General features: G+C 44.4%; 1 long non-coding RNA gene across 7 annotated transcripts in view; it reads right to left on the bottom strand.

Moving 5' to 3' along the window:
- Positions 1–21,600, bottom strand: part of LOC131592577 (uncharacterized) — a 124,275-nt gene that overhangs the window by 21,062 nt on the left and 81,613 nt on the right. For 2 of the 7 annotated variants that reach the window (XR_009280668.1, XR_009280664.1), the window contains exon 4: positions 13,382–13,660. The exons of 4 other annotated variants lie outside the window; for them this stretch is intronic. This is a non-coding gene — a long non-coding RNA (uncharacterized LOC131592577). Of the gene's footprint in view, positions 1–427; positions 718–13,381; positions 13,661–21,600 lie in introns of those variants that run through there. One more of the 7 variants, XR_009280670.1, reaches the window with a different exon arrangement.

Genomic DNA, 21,600 nt, shown 5'->3' with positions numbered 1-21,600 from the left:
ACTTCTAAAAGTGTGATTACTTTTGAAAGATTTAGTGTTACAACCCCAAAATGACCCCGCTGCTGTGCAGAACAGGCTGCGCTCCTGAGCGAGCCGAACGGCATCGGGCACATGGGTCTCCCTCTCCCAGGAGCGGGGGTGGATGATTTTCCCAAGACTGAGCCAATTTTAGGACAGAAGGGTAAGCCCAGGGAGTGAGGAATGGGAGGGTTAAGTGGGAAGCAGGCAGAGTGGAGGGTGAGCCCACCTGCCCCCAGAGCGATGCCCGCGCACGGGGAGCGGTGCCAGCCCACAGCCCGGAATAGCAGCAGGGCTGGCGGAAGGGAAGGAAATGAGCAGTCTTAGGCAAGAGGTCACCCCAGCCTGACCACACCAGCACTTGAAGCATGGTTTTGCAAGGCCCTGACTCCACAAATCCCCGCTGGTACCGAGGGTCGTGACATGTGAGGCCAAGGAGCAAGGACGCTGTGACACGATCTGGTCACTGTCACTTCACAGACATGGGCTGAGTGTCAACAGGGAAGCCACGTGGCATCCCCAGTGTCATGTAGTGACTTCCTGAGTGCCACCCAGGCTCGGAACATCGCCTGCAACCTCTCTTGGCACACACAGTGCCTAAAAAATGGGAACCTTTAGGCACCTCCTATTACTGACAGCCATCCTCCGTGACTCAGGAATCCGCTTCTGGATGCTAGCGTGCATTCCCGCTCCCTTTCCCTGCAGTGCACAGAAGAGAAACGGAGCTGAGTGCTGACACAGTAAGTAGATTGATTGCAGTATTTTGCTTTTTGGACCAAGTCCCAATTTCAGTCTGATCTGGTTCTCAGATAGGAGGCTGTACATTGTCACAGCGTTTGTAAGAGCGGTTGCTACACTGATTCCACGAGATAGGCGAGGCTGTGCATCTGCGTATCAGAAAACCAGATCGTGCACGCTGCAGATGCATCGAATTTTCTCAGAATAATAAAGTGGAGAGACACTGAAAACAGCATGGAAATCATATGATGGGCTTCTTCCAAACATACTGGTATAAATACAGGTCAAATTTGCAGGGAGTGCTCAAATTTGCATCGTTATGTTTTTAAAGCCTTTTGAAAAGCAAAGATTTTATAACAGTTGAGACAAGCAGCCTGGGAGAAAGCAGATTTGGACTGGTTTGTCCTATTACTCCCAACACTGACTGTGGATCATGCCATGGAAAAACTCAACTTTCAATCAACTACTCAAATAACAGGTGAAATTTCCCCAGTGCTCAGTATCCAGAAGATGTCACCACAAGCTGGAATTAAGCACATAGGTGCTTCCTGCTGCCTGGCAAGTTGAAAAGCACACCTTCCACAGGATGGTTATACACTTAAAATGGAGATGTATTAAGCAGTCCTTATCACTAAATGTATCTGAAGTACACAAGCAGCTCAGAAGCTCCTTTTCTACAATCTATGATCCCAACAGACCCCTGCACCTTCTCTTTGACACTATTTTATTAAGTTTCCTCCAGAAAGAATGCATCCTTGCTGATCCACATGGCATGACCATTGTATTTTAACAGCCGTACCATTTTGAGACGATTTTTGCCAGGAATTCACATGCTGTGATACCACTCAGATTTGATCTACACATATTTTAGACCAAAACCTTAAAGCTTCCAGGCATCTCCTGAGGGACTGGAAGAGGAAGGTCTTCAGACCCCTCACTTTGTGTTAGTTGCTCAGCATTTCTTCTAATAAATGAACCATGACATTTTAAGCAGACAAATTGCCTCTCACAAACACAGTGGTTCTACCAGACTGACTAAGACAGACAAATAGTGAAAACTTATTTCTGGCAATAAATAATAAGCTGCTTTGAACTATTTTTCAGCCCAGAACTGCAAATTAACAGTCTCCATCACGAAGCCCTGTAATATGTAAAAAGGGTGCTATGAATTTTAATGCAAAGGTGTGTGATGTATCTTCCAGATGTGAAGCATTAGAAAAAATGTTATTACACACACGTATTTTTAATATTAGGCAAATGAGACATGTTCTTGGGGCAGCTATCACAACTGAAATGTGTAGTTGATTGTACAGAATTAAAAAAAATAAAATAAAATATTCAGACAAAACCACAAAATCACAAGGGATGGGCGATGTATTTTTTTACCACCCTCCTTGCCCTACCCCTTTGCAGCAATTTAAATGGTTTCAACATGTTAAAAAAAGCAACACAAACAATTAAAAAAAAAAATCTTACTTCTTGAAGCTGTCTGGTTGTTTTCCTACAGACACTATCTCAGCATTCCACAGCCACTACAGCCATGAACTGCTGCTTTCTGGTTTGCTGACATCAAGTGAGTGGTTCCCTTCACTTTCTCTTGAGCAACAAACAGAAAAAACTCTGGGTAATGAAAGCATTAGAAGACAGACCCTCCAGTAATAAAATCTATTTTACTGTAGCAGGAAACACATTTAAGATAATATGCAGGGACTTCAGAGAGAGCAGGAAACAGCTTTCTCCCACCTAGAGGAGATGTAAGAGAGCTGGAGAGGGACTCTGGACAAGGACAGGGAGTGACAGGACACGGGGAATGGCTTCCCACTAGCAGAGGGCAGGGTTAGATTTGGTACTGGAGAGAAATTATTCACTGTAAGGGTAGTGAGGCTCTGGAACAGGCTGCCCAGGGAAGATGCCCCATCCCTTAAGTGTTCAAGGCCAGGTTGGATGGGGCTTGGAGCAACCTGGGATAGCGGAAGGTGTCCTTGCCCATGGCAGGGGGTTGGAACAAGATGATCTTTGAGGTCCCTTCCAACCAAGCCATCCTGTGATCCTGTAACTTCACGTCAGTGTGATGGTTAAAATACGAGCTGAAAGGCTCAGAACTCTTTGGGGAAGAATCAAGTGAAACAAACCAAGCCAAAATTACTTCTCATCAACGCACCTTTGATCATGCTGTTCACAACTTTCACTGCAGCAGCTACAACATGCTACAACGTACTGACCCCTTATGTAACCCAAACCTTGGGGAAGTCAGTAACCTCCACTCCTGCAGCAGCTTCCTGCTCCTGCCCCTACAGGTAATAAAGGATTACACGGATCAGAACTGCACTGTTTATGAAACTTTGGTTTTTTTCTGCTCAGCAAGCAGCTCATTTATTCTTAAAATAAAAGGAGTGGCTGTGTTAGGGAAGAAAGAAAAAGAAAAAAAAAAAAAAAAAAGCAAAGAAAAACAACAGAATGAAAAGGAAGAACACACCCATATGGAAAAAAAATGGCCAAAGACAAAGCAAACTTACTGCAAATGCTGCGCAACCCTGTCACTGACAAAAACAAACTATTAATTAGCCAGAAGGGAAACTTTGAGGTTCTTGTTCCTGTGTGCACTGAGAATCTGTCCACACTTCCACAGAGGTCTCACGCTGCCTCTTACAATTGTTGTGGTTAAGTTTTAATATCAAGCAGAACAATAAACAAACTTTAGTTAGTCTTGCCACTGTAAATATTTTAACTGTGTCCCTGCAGACCCACAGGTGGCAATTGGCAGCAGAGTTTTTTGACTAAGCACTTCAGTTCCTGCAGTTCCCAAAGCATGTGTAAACACCACCAGGATCTCTGCTTATGTGAAGAATGCAAATTTGAGGGTTTGACAGATCTACAACACAATAGGATTGTATTAAATACAGCCCCACGTTCCTCTGGATATTCTGCCCAGTTACTACAGCATTTGAACATCAGCAAGAGATTTGGGCTGTTTCAACAGTAACAAATATCTGCTTAAGTACAGCAATTTTTTTCTGGATTTGTCTAGGATTAAAAAAAAGTGTAAACACTGACTACTGTACAAGCTGTCTTGGCTGCAGTTCCAAGCATTATTGGAAACTTAGTTTGCAACAGGTGACCATGTTCAAGATGAAGATTTCATTTGGAAATGGTCCAAAGTCGAGCACGCCTGCCATAAGGACAGGCCAGAGGGTTGGGGTTGATCGGCCTGGAGAAGGCTCCAAGGAGACCTTAGAGCTCCTTCCAGTGCCTAAAGGGGCTCCAAGAGAGCTGTAGAAGAACTTGGGACAAGGGCCTGCAGTCACCTGACAAGAAGGAATGACTTCACACTGCCAGAGGGCAGGATTAGATTCGGTATTAGGGAGAAATTCTTTATTTTGAGGGTGGTAAGGCATCTTATCTGGCTACCGATGGAAACCTGCAGGGACTGGTGTTTTCAGAACACTGTATATGAAGTTATTCCTTAGTAAATACCTTTTTGGCAGCTAAGACAAGAACTGTCACTTCCTGTAGTCACTCACCTCTATCTGGGCTTCAAAAGGACTTGCTCTATTCAGTAAATATTGAGACTGAACTGTGTACAACTCAGTATGACTTAACAGGGCAGCAGAGACCTTACCTTAGACAACAGCCTGACTGCACCCAACTACAGAGAGGTCACAGCTGGGGCTGTAACTCTGCCATAGTAATTGATAAAAACAGGTTCAGATTAGTCACACTGAGCTACATCCAACCTTACAGCATTTATAGTTAAATATACTAATAAAAGCCTTGTCAGGCAGGGTCTGGTAATGATTTAAAGTTACTTTACTTTCCCATCTCTTCCATTAAAATTAAAGGAATTTCAAGTTTGGGAGCTGTCTTTATGCTGAGGCATTGCAGGTTTGTAATTCCAGCACCTTTTATTAATCAGGTAACTCCTTCTCCCTGCAGCTCTCAAGTCCTTTCAGCTCCTGGGAATGCCCACTACAAGCTGCAATAAACCATAGGGACTAAAAGTTTCTCTCTGTAACTGTGAGAGCCAGAAAAACCCCGCAATGCATAATTACGGTCTGACATCTTTCTGCAGGAACAGCAGCAGCATGCAACCAGCTGACCAGGGTGAGGATTATTGTTTACTTCATGCCAGACACAGTGAAGTTCAGGCAGAGTAAATCACATGCCATCCAAACCAGCTGGGAAGCAGCAGAGGTCAGCAGGGTCTGTGTGATGCCCTGCACATCCCACACCCCTGTCAGCTCTGCCTGTCTAAAAGAGGGTGCTTCTTCCCAGTCTCTCAGGTATCCTCACAGAGCCAGCCCATAACACTACTCCAACTTTTTTGCTACCTCCCTCCCCCCTGCACTCACCCCCTCCCACCTCCTCTCTCACTTGCCAGTCTAGTTCCACACCCACTCACTTTCCCTTACTCACTCTGTAACCCACCCGTTTTCACATTCCTCATTCATCTCCCTGTTCAGTTACAGACCTGAACTTCAAACACCTCCAGTACACTCAGGGAGAGGAACTCTGCCTGCCAAGACTCACCTGCCCGTGCCTCTCTCATCAACATCCCCATGCCTGCATCTGGCTTCCTGGAATCTGAGGGAAGGCAGCTTACTGCTCCATGCTCCCTGTGTCCATCAGGCTCCATAAAATCAATCTCCACCCAAATCACTGCTAATCTTTCCTGCCATCCCTTCTGGATGAGCCAAATGCTTTCTTTGGACAGAGTGAGGATGGATGGAATAAGGACTGGGCAGTTCTGGCTGTGTCTCTGCCACATCCACACGTGCTGTGCCTCCAGTAGGCACCCAACACACCCCCACCCTGCCAAAACCCCATTTCTGGAGGCTTCCATTCCAACCCTCTCAACCTCTGGGAAAGAAAAACAGAGGTAATGCCTCAGGAACGTGTAGAGGACTGGGGTAAAGGTGCTGTTTCATGACCAGAGGGCAGCTCTGAAGGGACTGGCTCAAGCCAGCGTGGCTGTGTGCCAGCTCACACCAACCACCCCGTCCTTCTCCCATGGTGACTGCAAAAAAAGAACTCCATTTGTCCTTTTTATAGACACTGAATGTTTTTCTTTTTAAGGGGGGGATACTGATCTAGCTCTTAGTGGTCAAGACAAAGGAAAACTTTTGAGACAACCCTCCCTGGGCGCCCAAAGCCTCTGGTAGTGAAGAGCAGGCTCTGAGGAAGAAACAACAACCAGGCAAACCCCAAATCCCACAGAAACAAGTAAAACTATAAAAAGAACAATAGTTATGAAGAACTTGAATGGAAAGCTGGGATGGGGGGGCTGGGGAAGACTCCAGTAACTAGACTGCAACTTCCACTAATTCTGTCACTAATAGAAAACTAGATTTTTTGGTTTCCCTGCAATGCCCTCTGCAGACTTGCCTGCACACAGTCTCCTCACAGTTTAAATGACACAATGGAGTTAAAAATCACTTAAATTTTATCTCCTCCATAGAAAAACATTTTCATTTCCAATTCAAATTGGCCTTTTCAGGTAATTTTCAACAATTTCTCAAATGACACCAGAACAGACCACTCTTATACTACAATAAAATATGCGTCTGAGAAATTATACTATTAGCAGTTCAATTTAAAACCCATCTTCAATCAGTAGAATTTTCCCAAATCCTGAAAAACTGAACATGCAGCACTTAAGATAAGTGATACATTTAATATTCAAGAGCACATAATACTATTCCACTCATATTTACGGGCTGTTAACACCAGAGAGAATTACTGAAAGATGAGAATGTAGACTTGAAATAATATGAAATATTATGAAATAAAGAAATGGAAAAATTTAGGCCACGTATTAGGCAATGAAAAATTTTGCCATCAAACTTTGTGGGTAAGATTCCAGAGGATTTAAGTGGAAGGCTCAGTTCTTCGAGTATCTTCAGCCATAAAATGCAATGGAAAAAAAAAACCAAACAAACCCACAACCACCCAAAACCATGCAGCAGGAAACATGTACTGGCAAGACGAAGGCCTGGATGATCTAATGCACTTTCCATCTCCAACATCTCTGATTCTGTAATTCCATAGGAGCTCTTAGCACAGGGCTGGCCAACTTCTGCAGCAACTCAATTGTCTGATTGGTGTGTGATAATCACACAGCTCGATTAAAAGGAGGCTCTTGTAGATGGGTGTTGTAGCTACTCCCCATCAAAGCTGTGCCAGTAGGGATGTGACTGGCGGGGGCACAGTAATGACAGGGTTGTGGGGAATTCTCCTAAACAGGCACAACAGAATTTATGTCATTAAAGAGACAACCATCATCTTCCTTGCAAAACGCCCGGGGTCAGCTTTTGACAGTGGATTTGATAACGCAGAGCTCAACTGTGTCAACATTTATGTAGGCAAATAACTTCGCTCCTACGTGGGAGTGAGCCTTAGAGCGGCTGGATCTATATTATACAGCATTTTTAACTATTTAACTCTTGATTTGTGCGCTGAGAAAATCTTCCCTTAGGGTAAAATACCAGCTTGTTTCTCAGATCATGTGCTTTGTTTGCTATTTCCAAGTTGTTAGGTAAGCACACATGCAGGAAGAAGACGGCGCAGAAAGACGCATGGCATGAGCGCACCTCTGGTGTTTTCAAGGAGGCTGTATGAGAAAAATGCATTATAGCAACAGCAGTAAGAATCAATCAGGAAAATTGACAGAAAAATGCAGAAGAAGAGAAAAAACTCCAAAGCAGTAGAGTAGAAAGCAGAGGCATGAAGAAAGATAATCCTTCCCAACTGTGCTGTGCCTGCTGGAAGCCAACTGCCCAAACTATTTCTGCCCCAAAACCTCCTGCAGAGAGGGGTTTGGGGGTATTTTGCCTTTTTATTTTTTCCCCCTTTTTCCTCCCTGGCCAATGCAAATTCTATCCTGAATATCTATTACTACAGGATGTGATTTGTGGAATAATAGACAAAGGGAAGTTTTGTGGAAAGTATGAACAGAAGAACAATTTGTGATGCTGTTTGAAAAAATGCCAGTTTGATAAATGGCATGAGCCTATCAGGCTCTATAAAGCTTATTTCTATAGATTTATATATAACAGTAAGATTTAAGGTTGAGATTGGATATTGGGAAGAAATTCTTGGCTGGGGAGGCCCTGGCACAGGTTGCCCAGAGAAGCTGTGGCTGCCCCTGGATCCCTGAAGTGTCCAAGGCCAGGCTGGATGAGGCCTGGAGCAGCCTGGGATGGTGGAACGTGTCCCTGCCCAAGACAGAAGGGCTGGAATTAGTTATTCTTACGGTTCCTCCCAATCCAAACCACCCTTTGATTTTATGATCAATAACCAGAAATTTTAGCAAGGGATGGACTCCTTTCTGGCACTACACATTATTATCTGTTACTTTTCTTTTTCTTAGGTACTTCTGCTCTTTAAATGCAGACACCTAAAATCCAGATGCCAAAGGAATACAGGCAAGAGTGTTCAACAGATTGCTTGTTTTGGAGAAAAAGGTTAAGTTAGCTCTTCCTTGAGCTCCACTGTGATGAACTGACAGGGAAGGTGAGGTTTCCTGAACATGCTGATGAACTTCATGCAGCTGTCACTGTAAGTGACAGTGTCACCTTCTCCTTTGCTTCTGGCCATTAATTCCTCCCACCTCCCCATCAGCACCAGCAGCCCTGTAGTCATGTCATGGGATGGAGCAGCTCTAATTTCCCAAGAGAAAAGAAATTGAGAAGAAAAACCACTTTTTCAAACCAGCTCAGCAAACTGAGCTGTTCAGTTTGGATCACTCCAAGCCCACTTGGTCATTAGGGATGGTCATGGAAGGAGCTGACCTTGAAACCACATGTGAAACCTGCAGAGCAGGTACCCTCTGCTCACACTGAAACACCAATGGCAAAACAATGTCCAACAACCCAAAGCCACATCCACAGAAGACAATACTGTCACCTTGAAACAGTACCCCACTGGTTAAGAGCTCACTTGGGAGGCTGGGAACTTCTCCCAGGGCTGGGCATTTTTTCCCCTGCAGATGCCACCTCCTGCAAAGTCCCTGAACCAGCAGGCTTCAAGCAGACCATGGGCTGAGGCTGCTTTCTGCCCTCCTGCTGGAGCTGGGCCAGCTCACAGGAATTCAAAACTCACAAAGCCATGAAGAGAAAGCCCTGGAGGGCAAGTATGACTCCATGAGAAAGAGACTCCCAGGAGAAGGGGCAGAGCCCTATATTCTGGTCCCTTCTCCAGGAACTGCTCATGCCTACTGCATTGAAGATTACATAAAATGTATACATAGCTCCTTTTATACTGAAGCTTCACAAATACATCCTATGAGCTATATAAACACACCGAAGAGCCAGTGAGAGCTCTGCCCTAACAGGAGAACAGCATATTCCTACCTGTATTCTTGGAAATATTTTTATACTTGATGGATAAAAGTAAATCAAAGAGCAAAGCTGAGATCTTCCCAGGTATGACTCATTTCTGCCAACCTCATGTTTTGGCAATAAAACAGCATGTACACTCTCACCTGAGCCTGTAATAACAGGTCATGTGGGGAATTTCTGTAGCCCCTTGGGTTCTTAAAGGTACAATTCAGGTGCCCAAACTTTGGTGAGAAGTGAAAACTGCCTGTTAGTGTCCATTTGCTGCACCAGGGAACACCTGCAGTGCCAGCAGGACACGGCAGCACTGCCTAGAGGTACCCCAGTTCGGCAGCAGAAATAAATCCAATTCTGGATGTCCCATCCCTGGAAATGTTCCAGGGCAGACTGGACAGGGCTTAGAGCAACCTGGTCCAGTGGAAAGTGTCCCTGCTCATGGCAGGGTATTGGAATTGGATGTTCTTTAAGGTCCCTTCCCACCCAAACTATTCTGTGATTTTATGATGTGATAAGGAAGCAAGGGGATGAGATACCAGAGACCATCACACACAGCACTACCCTGAACGTGCACTAATAAAAGTGGCTTCCTTCCACACCTCACACTGCTGGATGTGTTTTTATTTGCCTCAATTACCTCTTCTTTTTCAGATGTTGGTGTTACCATTCCAGCAAAGTGATGGAAGAGGAAGACTCCTCACTCCTCTTTTCTAGGTCCAATTTTGAGCTCACCATTTCCTATGCAAACTTTAGCTGCAAACTCTGGATAGCTACAGGCCATAAAAGAACCTTGAAAATTTACACAACAAACAACACCCTGTGAACTTCCACATGGGAATCCCTCAGATAATCAGTACAGATAAACACTATCAAAACACTAGCCAGACCTAAAACATCAAACACTCAGTACAAGACATCACACTACACACCTGTGCATCCAGCTTTGGACACTTAAGTGTTTTCCTTACATGCAATTTATGACTTAAGTTTCAAAAGCTACTATTTACGATAAAGGCAGTATTTTTGGTTAATTTTGTTAGTTTGACTGTTTTTTTTTTAAAAATCCACACTTTCAGTAACTACTGCAATGAATAATACTCTGCTTCAGAGACAGAGTGCTGCTCCACCTGCCTCCATGTGCTGCCTTTTTTTTTGCTCAAGATAACAACTAAAGGCATGGGAAAACATCACCTTTGCAACATATAATTTAGATTCTTTCAGTCACATTAGGCAACATTTTCAAAGCTGCCACTAAAAAGAGATGCATGACCAACTCAGCATATCCTATGATTCTATGAACCTATGTAAAAAAAAAAAAATCAGGTTTCAAAATATGTTTTATTCAATTTTTGGGGGGCAAACCATCTCTGTGCACTGCATCAGTGGTAAAAGCCCCAAAATTTCCCCCCAAAAAATCCCCTATTTCCCAAAATAGGTGATTTTCAAGAGCAGCACTTTCCCTGTCCCACAGATAAGTACACAGCAGTGAACTCAAGATCTAAGACTCTTTCTCCTCAAGCAGGGCCTGCTTGGGATTTTTCAGTAAATGGAACTGCTCCACTGTGATCCAGAGGAAATTTGATCTGCTGCTTCAATACAGGTTTAACAGTTAACAATTTAGCAGCAATAAAAATCTGCAACTTCCTTTCTTTTCATCTGAAGTGATAAGAAAACAATGATTTTCTTTTCTTTTGGAAAAAAAAATCACTCCTGAGAACATTCTGATAAGGTTACAGTTAAATAAATTATTTTCAGGAGATATGCAGTTAATTCACAAAAATACTTGGCAAAAAATGTATCTCTGAATATCTAATTCATATAACGTTCTCCTTTATTTGTTTAATTCAAGTAAAATATTTTCCTCCACCCTTTCCTTTTCATAGGCTTTTCACACCCACATAACAACCAAGTGACTCTTCCCTGACCCGGCCTCCCACGCCTTTTGGTACAACTGCTCCCCGCTCTTGAGCTCTTCTCCCAAGATCCAAAGGAAGCACTTAAGGAAGGGAAAGGAAACCCAGTACAATGCTGAACCTTCCTTTTTCTTTTTTTTTTTCATTAAACCACTGGGTTTATTTGCTGTTCTGCAAGGGTATGTGGTGCATGGAGAGCCTCCTCCGTGGCTGTTTTGGAGAAAAGGGAAAAAATATCCCTGGAGTGCTCCTTGCAAATGCCAACACAAGTGGGTTTGGGAAGACAAGGTGTCCTGGTGTCACCATGCAGGGAAACTACAGCAGCAGTGGATCCCTCCCTTTGTGGAGAACCTGCAATTCCTACAGCTGTTGTTTGGAGAAGACACGTCACAGAGCAAGACAAATTCAATAATCACTATTCTGCTTTTCCCATTTTCTAATCTCAGTGTTCCAAACGATGCTCTGGAAATCCAAGAGCTACAGTATCCCATATCAGCACCCTCTCTAAATGGAAAATACAGTCTTAATGCTGGTAAAGCACCAAAGCAAAGTTAAATATCACTGCCCTCATTTCATCGACAACTAAAAATAAACTACTTGCCCAAGAAGCTCCCCCCTCCAAAGAATTCCTCCCAAATACAGTGACAGAGTCGACAGCAGATTCAGGGAGCACAACTTCCAGACCCAGCTCTGTCAGCCAACGTGATTCTTTCCAGCCAATAGTATGTTAATGATTTGGGGTTTTTTTGAGAAACCACTAACTGATATATTTTTTCTTGGCATTTTACGGAGCCACTTAAAAATAACACCATTTCTATTCTAGGTATATTTTAGGGAAAGTATCATTAGATTTAATTCTAGGGATGAACATCTGATTCTCATGTGAAATTCTAGAAGACCAGAGCCTTGTTCATTCAGTGTAACAGGGAAATTACAGCTTAGCCATGACTCTGGGGTGATGTGATCCCAAAGCTGGAGCTCTGGTCCATCCCCTTTGCTCAGTACCAATGTCAGCAGAGGTTTGTAGGCGAAAGGTGGGAGGGAAAAGCAGTTTCAAACTGTTTCTGTCACCCTGATCAAAAAAAATTTCCCCCTCATTCACAGACTCCTAACCTGTGGCAGGGCAGCCAGTGCTTTCTGCAAAAGCTCCAGTGGGAAAAAAATAATGAAAGCACCTCTTCAAAGAGCTGCTGAAGGGCTTTCTCTCAATCACATTTAGCAAGATACCATCTCAGCGCTGAAAATAAGCACATAAACTTACCAATGCACTATCGGGAGAAGCATCAGAAATAAAGTTCAGGTGTTACTCAGCCGTCAGCACCTCAGCTCCTCCCTGGCACCAAGTAAATCCCACAGCAGCAGGTACCAGAACTGCCTCTCCTCTGCTGCTCACACCCGAACGCTCACAGCCAGGCTCTGAATCTGCCACCAACAAAAGAAACCACAGGAAGACTGCTTCCCTAATGCTTCAGAACTGAGTCAGTGGGTCAACAATTCCTCCGGTTTAGGAGCCAGACCAATTCCCTTAAACACCCCTTCTTCTCTTTTCTCTTTTTTTTCTGATGGAGAAGCCAACTGCCTCCTGCCAGTGGCAGCCCATCTGCTTCCAGAACAGAACCAAACCACTCCAAACCACCACCTCGTTTTGGCACAGGCACCCGTCCTGACGCAACTCCATTTTGTCTCCCACGTCTGGGAAAAGCCATGAGAAAATACTTACAATTGAAAAGGCAGCAGGGAAAACTGCTCCTCGTGCACCTTGCACAGGCTGTGCCGGCTCGCAGCCCACGCTCGCATCTCCCATGCCCGGGATGGAGCGGCACAAAGGAGAGCACTTCATGTGAGCCCACACCTGTCCCCTGGTGCCTCGCTCCGTGCAGGCACAGAATATCCCGGGTGTGCATTTCAGGAGCAGTGCCTGAACAAAGAGAGAGCTCTGGAGCTGCTATCCCTCTTCCCCATCCATGACTCAAAACGTCTGGTTGAAAATTGGTTTCGTAATAACCCTTTAGTTCCACCTACTCACATCACAGAGCGATTCTTGCAGCAAATGCACAGGAAATCACCAACGAGTGCCAATGGAGCTACTATTCCAAGAACCAGCTCTTTCGGTTATTCCTTCATCACTTGGAAACCAAGATGCTTTTACTTTCCCTATTGCACAGGGTGTAATTTTTTTTTAAGATCAGACTTTAACTATGATCCTGTAAAATACTTTGTTGATAAATCACCAGCTGAAAACTTGCCCACTGTATTTAAAAAAAAAAAAAAAAAAAGGAAAAAAAGAAAGAGACAGAGAGAAAGAATTTCACAATAGTCATTCCAGAAAATACAGTAACTCCTTTCTGGAAATAATTCACTGGACAAATCAAGTGGGGAGGATTAATTTTTGGAGACAGTCTGCATCCTGCAGAGCACACAAAGGCGGTGTCGTCAGCCACGTGCCTTTGTGACCACCAACAGCAGACCCCTGACTCACCCAACCACGAGATGAGTCGCTATGAATGGTTTCCTCTTCTTCCACGCTCCCCTGGGGTGCTCTGTGCCACTGGCATATCCTGAGCCTAATCCCGACTTTGGTGGAAATTCCAAAACTCATCTGGGAAGGCTGTGGCCACCAGCTAACGACGTGGCCATCTGCTCGCTCCTGCTTTGAGTCACCTGTCAGCAATACAAAAGGAAATTACTCAGCAGCGAGCACGTGGAAGCCTCTGCTACAGCCTCTGGCGTACCCCTTACGGGAATGCAACATTCTGGAGCGCTCGGATCACCCTGAACGGAAAGTGTTACGTCCTGTAGCACTCCCATTCAAAAAAAGTGAAATTTGGTTTAAAATGAAGATAAAAACGAATGCCAGGAGTGCGGGGAGAGCGTGTTTCAGCGGGGTTCTCAGTGCCAGCATCACTGAGGCTGCCATGGAAGGGGGGACAAAAATAAAAGAAGACATTTCACAAACACGAGACCTTCACTGTGCGTGACAAGAAAAATAATTAAAACAACTGAGAGAACTAATCTGTGGCTGCTTAGGAAGTTAACTCTTCGAAGGAAGTGATTAAGAGAACAAAAGCTAAGTGTTATGTTTATCAAACAAGTGAACTTAACCCATGGAGAGGGCTTACTCCTGTGAGTAAAGGTGGAGTACTGTCACAGCCCTCCCTGCAGGCATCAGTTCATACTGGGCTGGGAGCTTAGTGAATATTAATGAATTACTATTTCAAAGAAGTAAGTCTTATAAGAAATACGAAGCACAGCTTTGCCAAAACACCAAATACTAGCAAGAAAGGCAGCCACAATGTCCCGTGCCTCTTTACAAAATCCCCTTGATCTAATGCCTATTCAGGATAAAATTCACAACTATTTTCCTGAGAAGACCTGATTAACCACTTAAACATTCACGAATTCAGTCCCAGCAACAGACATTTTTTGTTTCATCACACAAATTCAGCCCTCTGTAACAAGGCTCCCAACTTCTCCCCAAAAAAACAACCGACAAATATGAGACAGTTACTACAAACGCTGCTTTGAATCTTCAGGAATTTCACAAAAATTAATTAATACTAAAGATCTAATTGTCTAACCTGCTTCTGCATGCAGAAAGAGCCAGACCTGGTGCCTCTACGGGGGGGAGGGAAGCATTTCTTGTTCCTGTTTCGTACTTGACTTTTTTCCTGCGCAGGAGATGATCTAATTATCCAACGTGTCAGTATATTGCTTCACCCTTCCTTGTATGTCTCCTTACATTAACATATTTTAACAATTCAGCTCATTAGGAAGGAGGCGAGGAACAAAATGGCAAATTATCCTTAAAAATCAATCACAAAGGCAGAAGTCTTCCCATGTTTTGTCCTGTACCTCTCCAAAACTCTACCGGAGCACACAACCAACGATGCTGAATGTAAACGCGTCACAAATCTCCCCAGATCTCACATCCTCACGCTGCTCGGATGGAAGTGTACCTGTTGAAGACAGGAGCCTGATGGGTGAGCTGTGCAAGGGAGTCATTTTGGGTCCTGCCCAATTAGAAGGGAAAGAAACTCCCAAATGCCAGCCCCTTATTGTTCCCAACCGTGCTGATGCTCAGCTGCAGGCACTGTGGCTTCAAGGGGGCTGGTGGATCTCATGTATAATAATTGACGATGGGTGATGAAAGCAAGCCATTAAACCACATAAGACTGCTACCCATCGCCTTGAAATGCATCTGAAAAACCCTGAAATCCAAATATAACACGGACAGCACCTGCATTTGCATATGTAGGATGCCAGGCGAAGTTCCCGAGCCTTTTTATCAAATGCTCTTTTTTACAGCAAAGAGCCATTACAACACCCAGCCCTGCCAGCAGACACGGATTTGAGAGACGATCTTGTGTTTTAAACCTTCCCGCAAATTCCTACAACAGGTTTAGCCTAAGCAGAGTCTCCATGGCACACAGTAAAACCACGGGATCTCAGGAAACGTTTCTTCAGCAAGTTTTGTGTATAATAGCAGTGCCTATATATAAACGTGTTTACGGCTATTCCCAAAGAAGAGCCTGCTCTGAAGCAGCTCCTTTATTGTGATCGAACATGCTGGATTCGTTCCCAGTTTTAAGCCTTATATAAGGCCTTCAAGGAAACAGAAACTTATTTTGTACAAAATAATGCCAGTATGGTAGTAGGTGCAACGGAATTATTCTGTTACACATTAAGTTTTACTAATAAAAGACTTACATTGCCGTCATAAAGTCAAATGCTGCTTCCCACTAGTACAAACAAATATTTCCTGCCAGGTACGTCCACTCTGACTAATAAATAACACAGCTTTCTGAACCGTGGGCTGCAGCATAAACGTGTTGGATTATCCCTGTGGCTTGTCAGGAGGGAGCACAGCCCAGCGTGCTTGCAGGGATGGCTCACTCCAAAAACCCTCAGGTCACAGGTCAGGCCACGTCGGGTTTGGTTCTCACATCCCCATGCAGGCTTCTGGCACTGCTCCTGCAGAATCTACACTTCCCAGGACCACCAGGGAGTCAAATCACTCCAAATTCCAATCATAATCAGGACCAAAAAGCTGGGTGTGTGACCAGGTCTTAAAACTCAAGCTCTTTTACTCATAATAAAACCACTAAATTGGTAATAAGCATCAGAAGCTTTAAAATGAAAAATACCACCAAAACCCAACAAACCAACAAAAAAACCCCCACTTGACAGAAATGACAGGTTGTGGTTAACATCTTATGGTGGTCTCCACGCTGTGTTGCCACAGAGAATCTGCCTGGGCAGAACACATCTATGCCTGACACGGGCTGGGAGGACAGCACAGCTCCCTGGGTGGTGCAGGCAGCACAGACACAGCCAGGGAGACAGAAACACCCCCTCTGGTGCCATCTGGGTGTCTGCATCCAAATAAATCAATCAATCAGTCTGTACTGGATTAGCACAGGCACTCTGCACAGCACTTCATTGATAGCACCAAGGCGTTTTCCCTGCGGCCACGTCCCATTTTGCGTTACCACGCAGAGGCAGCTCAAGGACTAAACCAGATCAAAACTAAACCTCCTCTTGCTTAAGAATAAATTATTACAGGACTGACCTTGCAGATACCTTGGCCCGACTTTTCAGAGGGGTTCCCAACTCAGCACTGAAGTTTAGCACAAAGCACAACACTAACATTTTCTTCGGGAAAGAGATACTTCTCACCCTTCTGCATCCACCCATTGCAAAGCCTCTTGCCTGGGAAGCAGGAGACTTGTGTTCTGCTTTTTCCTCCTATGCCCACAGCCCAGCACTGTGCTGTAATTTTGATACTACACATTTATGAGCAGAGTAGCGACCTCCCACCTCTCCTTCTGAAACACGCCATTGCTCCCAAATCACATAAAAGATTCAAAATGGGACAATATGCAAGCACAGTTTGTCCCTTACCCTACAGTGAAAAGGACTTCTCAATGGCATTTGGAAGGCTAGGTTTTAGTTTCTTTTCTTAATTCTGTTTCTGTGCTTTATCCAAATTGTTTAAGCAGACCCCAAGTCAGGACAACATTTAATATTGCCATAACTTTTTCTTCCCACTTCACTTGCTAGCAATTCAGAGATACTTAACTCCTCTTATTCATTCTACAGGTGTCTCCTGTATTTATTTTTTGTATGCAGTTGCAGGACTAGCAGTTTTTTATATTTCATTTCATGGGCCTGCACACAAGCCATGTTCACAAATACATTCTGGAGCTGTAGAAGCTGACAGGAATGGTTGAATTCTGACCCTGGCATGGAAAGGATGACGTGAGGGGCAGGCGAGGCAGGATGGAATTGGTCTCCTGACTTGCTCTGGTAGCTACAACAGATGGATCACATAATCCAATGCAAACAGCGAGCAAGTTTCTTGGTAATGAGAGAAAAGGACACGATGACCTCTAGGTAAAAATCTTGGGAACAGCAAGCACACATAAACATCAACCTGAGCTACTTTAATTCTGTGCCAGAGCCTGAACTGAAGATAACAGCAAAGACAAACACCCAAGATAGATTTAATTCAGGCTGTAATTCACTGCATGAACATGCCAAAATTGTGGTTCAAACCTCATGCCTTTTAACACTCCTCACTGTAAGCTTATTCTTATCTTGGTGATGAATGTAGGATTTTAGAAAGTTTTTTGTTTGGTTTTTTTTCAAGCCTCTTGAAATTTTGGTGCTGTGTTCTTTAGCAGGGAGGAAGCTGAAGTACTTCAGGTTATGAGCTGGGGTGGAATATGTCCTAATACCGATCCACAAACACACGGCATCTCATGACAGGGCACTGATAATGAATTGTTGCATGAATACAGACAAGCGCATTACTGTTACCGCCCCCTCCCCTCCTCACCAATAAAGGGTATTTTAATTTAAGATTTATTTTGTTTGTAAAGTTTGTTCAGCTCCTCCAATGGGAAGCAACAGCTGCATGAACTAACTATGTTTTCTTGGTACGAAGGTACAGATTATCTTAGCATATGCTTTAAATAACAGACTAACTCTCCCTGTTCCTTCTTCTGATTAAGAAATCCTTGAACAGCTCAGTTCCCCAACACTCAGAAACCCCAACAGGGTAGCAGGGGCCATAAACACTCATTTTCTGCCCCAAGCACAGGAACATTTCAGAAATAACGAGCATTTGGAGGAGGGTGGATTTTTGGGGGGATTTCCTTTATTTTGAGTGCTCCAAGCTCATACCACTAGATGGCACGTTTGAAACTCTTGGCATCTCAGTGAAATCACAAGTCTCAGCTCAGCATCACACCATGCTTATCCTCTCCTGGGATGGAAAAGTACAGGTAAAATGATATCTCAGGAGCCAAAGAATTGGGACAGGCAGACAATGGCATGGAAAAATGTGCCTGCATGGGAGGGCAGAGTCTGCCAGCGAGCTGAGGGAGCGATTGCCATAGAGAGCTGAGCTCCAGCACTTCCAGCTCTCATCTTGGTGTGGCCTTGGTAAATCTCTTTTAAGTCTTGGGAGAGTATCTGAATGCCAGAGGGAGCTGAGACAAGAGGAAAATGGCAAAGGAGGGAGAGTTGAGCCTCTGAATGCACAATGGCACACTGCACCGCGAGCTGAGCAATGCTCTGCTCTCTGTACATCCCTGAGAGCTCAACAGACCAAAAACCATCCACAGTTTCTCCAAAACATCACTGACATGACCTGATGGCAGGGAGACATTCAGGGCACCACCAAACAACATGGGAATATGTAGCCAACCCACAGCATCCCATACAAGATGTGACTTTTCCCAAAGTGTCAAGCTCTTCCCACCCCACAGACCTCCATGACAGATAAGCAAACACACAGCAGCCCCTGACACTGAGTCACAGCCTCATGAGCAAGTCCCCTCTTGTGCAGGACACGTTTTGGAGTGTACCTAGTTGTGCCCCGGTGTACTGGCCTTGGCAGGGATGCCAGAGCCTGGCAGCAGCACTTCCTTATGGCTTCTGGCTCGCTCTTGCTGCCAGTTCCTTAATTTAACTCAACCCACTTAGAAAGTGCATTAGCACAAGCATGTACCAACATTCCAACCAACCAAGTAACATTCCCTCCAAGGAGAACAAGTCGGTTCAGCACCGCTCTAACGATCGCGGGCGCTCGGAGCTGGTACTTGTCATGGCATTGCACCCCACATTCCCTCCGTGGGCAACTTCAATAGATGGGGATTAACAATTTACTATGAGCACTTCAACATCTGACTCAGTCCTTGGAACGGGCACTCGTGTCAATGGAAAAAAAAGAACCCTGTCAATTTGAGCTGGAGAAGGAGGGAGATGTTGTTGAGAGACCTGCAAGGGCAATGGCAGAAAGTGCTTCTTGTCTGGTGGAAGAAAAAAAAAAAATCTTCCTTCTTCCAAACAAGAACTACAGCAAAAAGAAAAAAACCCCAATGTTTTCCTTATGTAGGATTTGGTGCTGAAGTGCCCAAAGTGCCCTCACCATCATTGCCCTCACTGAGGGACCAAAATACACTCCTGAGGCAGCACAGGAAAGCTCTGCCATAGCACCATCTATCCTATACTCTTCAGGAATTCTGCTCTTCCCTGATCCATCAGTTTGCCACTATTTCGTGTATTTACATGCTCCTGTTTACACAGTATGGACCTGTTGGGCAAATACTCCTCAAAACAAGCCAGAATACATTTCTGTGTCGATGTCTGCAGGCTCTTCCAGCAAGTCTGTAGACATCAACACGTGGCTGTATCAAGCTGCTGAAATATTCCAGCAAGGCCTCTAATTTCAATGGACAAACAACTCAAGAGAATTCAATTTCAAACATAATGATGCAATCATCTCATATGAATCTTTCCAGTCCCCTCTGGATGCAGCTCCATCCCTCTAATCATCTCTCTCTCTAGTGGTAGATGATGCTGAACCTCTTGCAAATAAGAATATACCATGGTGCCTTGACTGCTTTTAAATGAAAACCACAAGTACTCCAAAGCAAGACAGGAAAATTCCTCAGTGTAACTACAAAAACCACTGCAAAATTTTGTGGGGGAAAAAATGGTGGATCATCCATAAATGAAAATCCTTGGAGTTCTGGTCCAGATTTTCCTCCTAATGAACCACTCAGTACACTGCATCCTAACTGAAAGCAAGGAAAATACTTCATGAGTGGGATTATTCTCACTTCTATTTAAATACCTGCAGCACAGATGTTGTTATCTGGGTTAGTCACAGGGAACTCCTTTAAAGTCAGAGCAAAGAAACTGTCACTTGCATGACATGATTCATCTGACTTATTCCAGGCAGTTATTTGGGATGTTTTCCCTCTTAGAAGGGAAGCCAGGAATGTCACAGCCCTGTCAGATGAGTTACAGCGATACCAAATTCTCAAATGCTGCTTTAAGCTAGTGTAAAAAAAAAAAAAAAGAGAACTTTTAAATAATTAATGATTTGTGGCATAAACTTTTATATACTTGTTTAAATGGAAAACTGTAAGTAAAAATGCTGCCCCTTACAGGTTTTGTTCCACGAATTTTTGTCCTCAAATTTGCAAACTAAATTTTGCAGCACTGGCCCAGAACACAGATAGGCAAAGAACATTGGGCAATGTGAAAGTAACCAATCCATTTCCCTCCTAAAATAGTTAATTTGAAAGCAAACAAAGTAACCTAAAGAGCAGACAGCGGATTTCATCACGCAATACCCTTTTATGTTAATAAAAAGATTTTTATGAGGAAGGAAGAACAGTCTTGTGGTTAAGGGCAAGATGTTCAAAGTGCACTGCTAGCTCTGGACTGTTGTATTTTTCGTGACTAAGTCTCCACCTTGATGTCACACACATTATGTTTATTGCCTCATATTTATATTTTCGGAGAGGACACAGTCAGGGAAGGAAGTACTGGGAGGATGATGAGGCTGTTTTTCTCTAGCAGAGCATCAAAAGCTGAGCCCCCCTTGTATGGCAAAGCTGACTGAAGAGGATGGATCTCATGGACAGTCACAAGGACGTGGCTATTAATGAGCAGAGCTGAAACTCATGACATTGCTCTGGCCTCTGCAGCACGGCTGCATTTGATATATCTTATCTGGAAACTCCCTGGCCACTCAGCCTTGTTCTCAGCAAAAGGAGAATGAGCATCAGCGTTTCCTTAACCTCACTGCCCTTGCTGCTCTGCTCCTCAGCAGACAACCACAGGTATATAAACAGCTTTCTGAAGAAACTGGAGAGACCACAGGGATCACCTTCTGTGGAAGTGATGCGAGCTCTCAGCGCTCGGTTGCGTCCCAGGGTGGTGGCCCCAGCCTGGCCATGCCCTCTGCAGTGTGCCAGGACTGACTTCTGAGGCACCAAACTCACCAGGAACATGGCAGGCATTTTGTCATTTCTGAGCTCTCTCCTGCCGGGGCAGAATCAGGAATGTAACAGTGATTCAGACAATCACAGAATGGTTTGGGTTGGAAGGGACCTTAAAGCTCACATCATTCCAAGCCCCTGCCATGGACAGGGACACCTTCCACTATTCCAGATTGCTCTAAGCCCTGTCCAACCTTACTTGGAACACTTCCAGGGATGGGACAGCCACAGCTTCTCTGGGCAACCTGTGCCAGGGCCTCACCAGACTCGCAGTAAAGAATTTCTTCGTAATACCTAACCTAA

The sequence above is a fragment of the Poecile atricapillus genome, chromosome Z, assembly GCF_030490865.1.
Source record: "Poecile atricapillus isolate bPoeAtr1 chromosome Z, bPoeAtr1.hap1, whole genome shotgun sequence".
In the NCBI taxonomy this organism is placed as follows: domain Eukaryota; kingdom Metazoa; phylum Chordata; class Aves; order Passeriformes; family Paridae; genus Poecile; species Poecile atricapillus.
The sequence above is the reverse complement of the archived record's forward strand: the minus strand, read 5'-3'. Positions and strand labels throughout refer to the sequence as shown.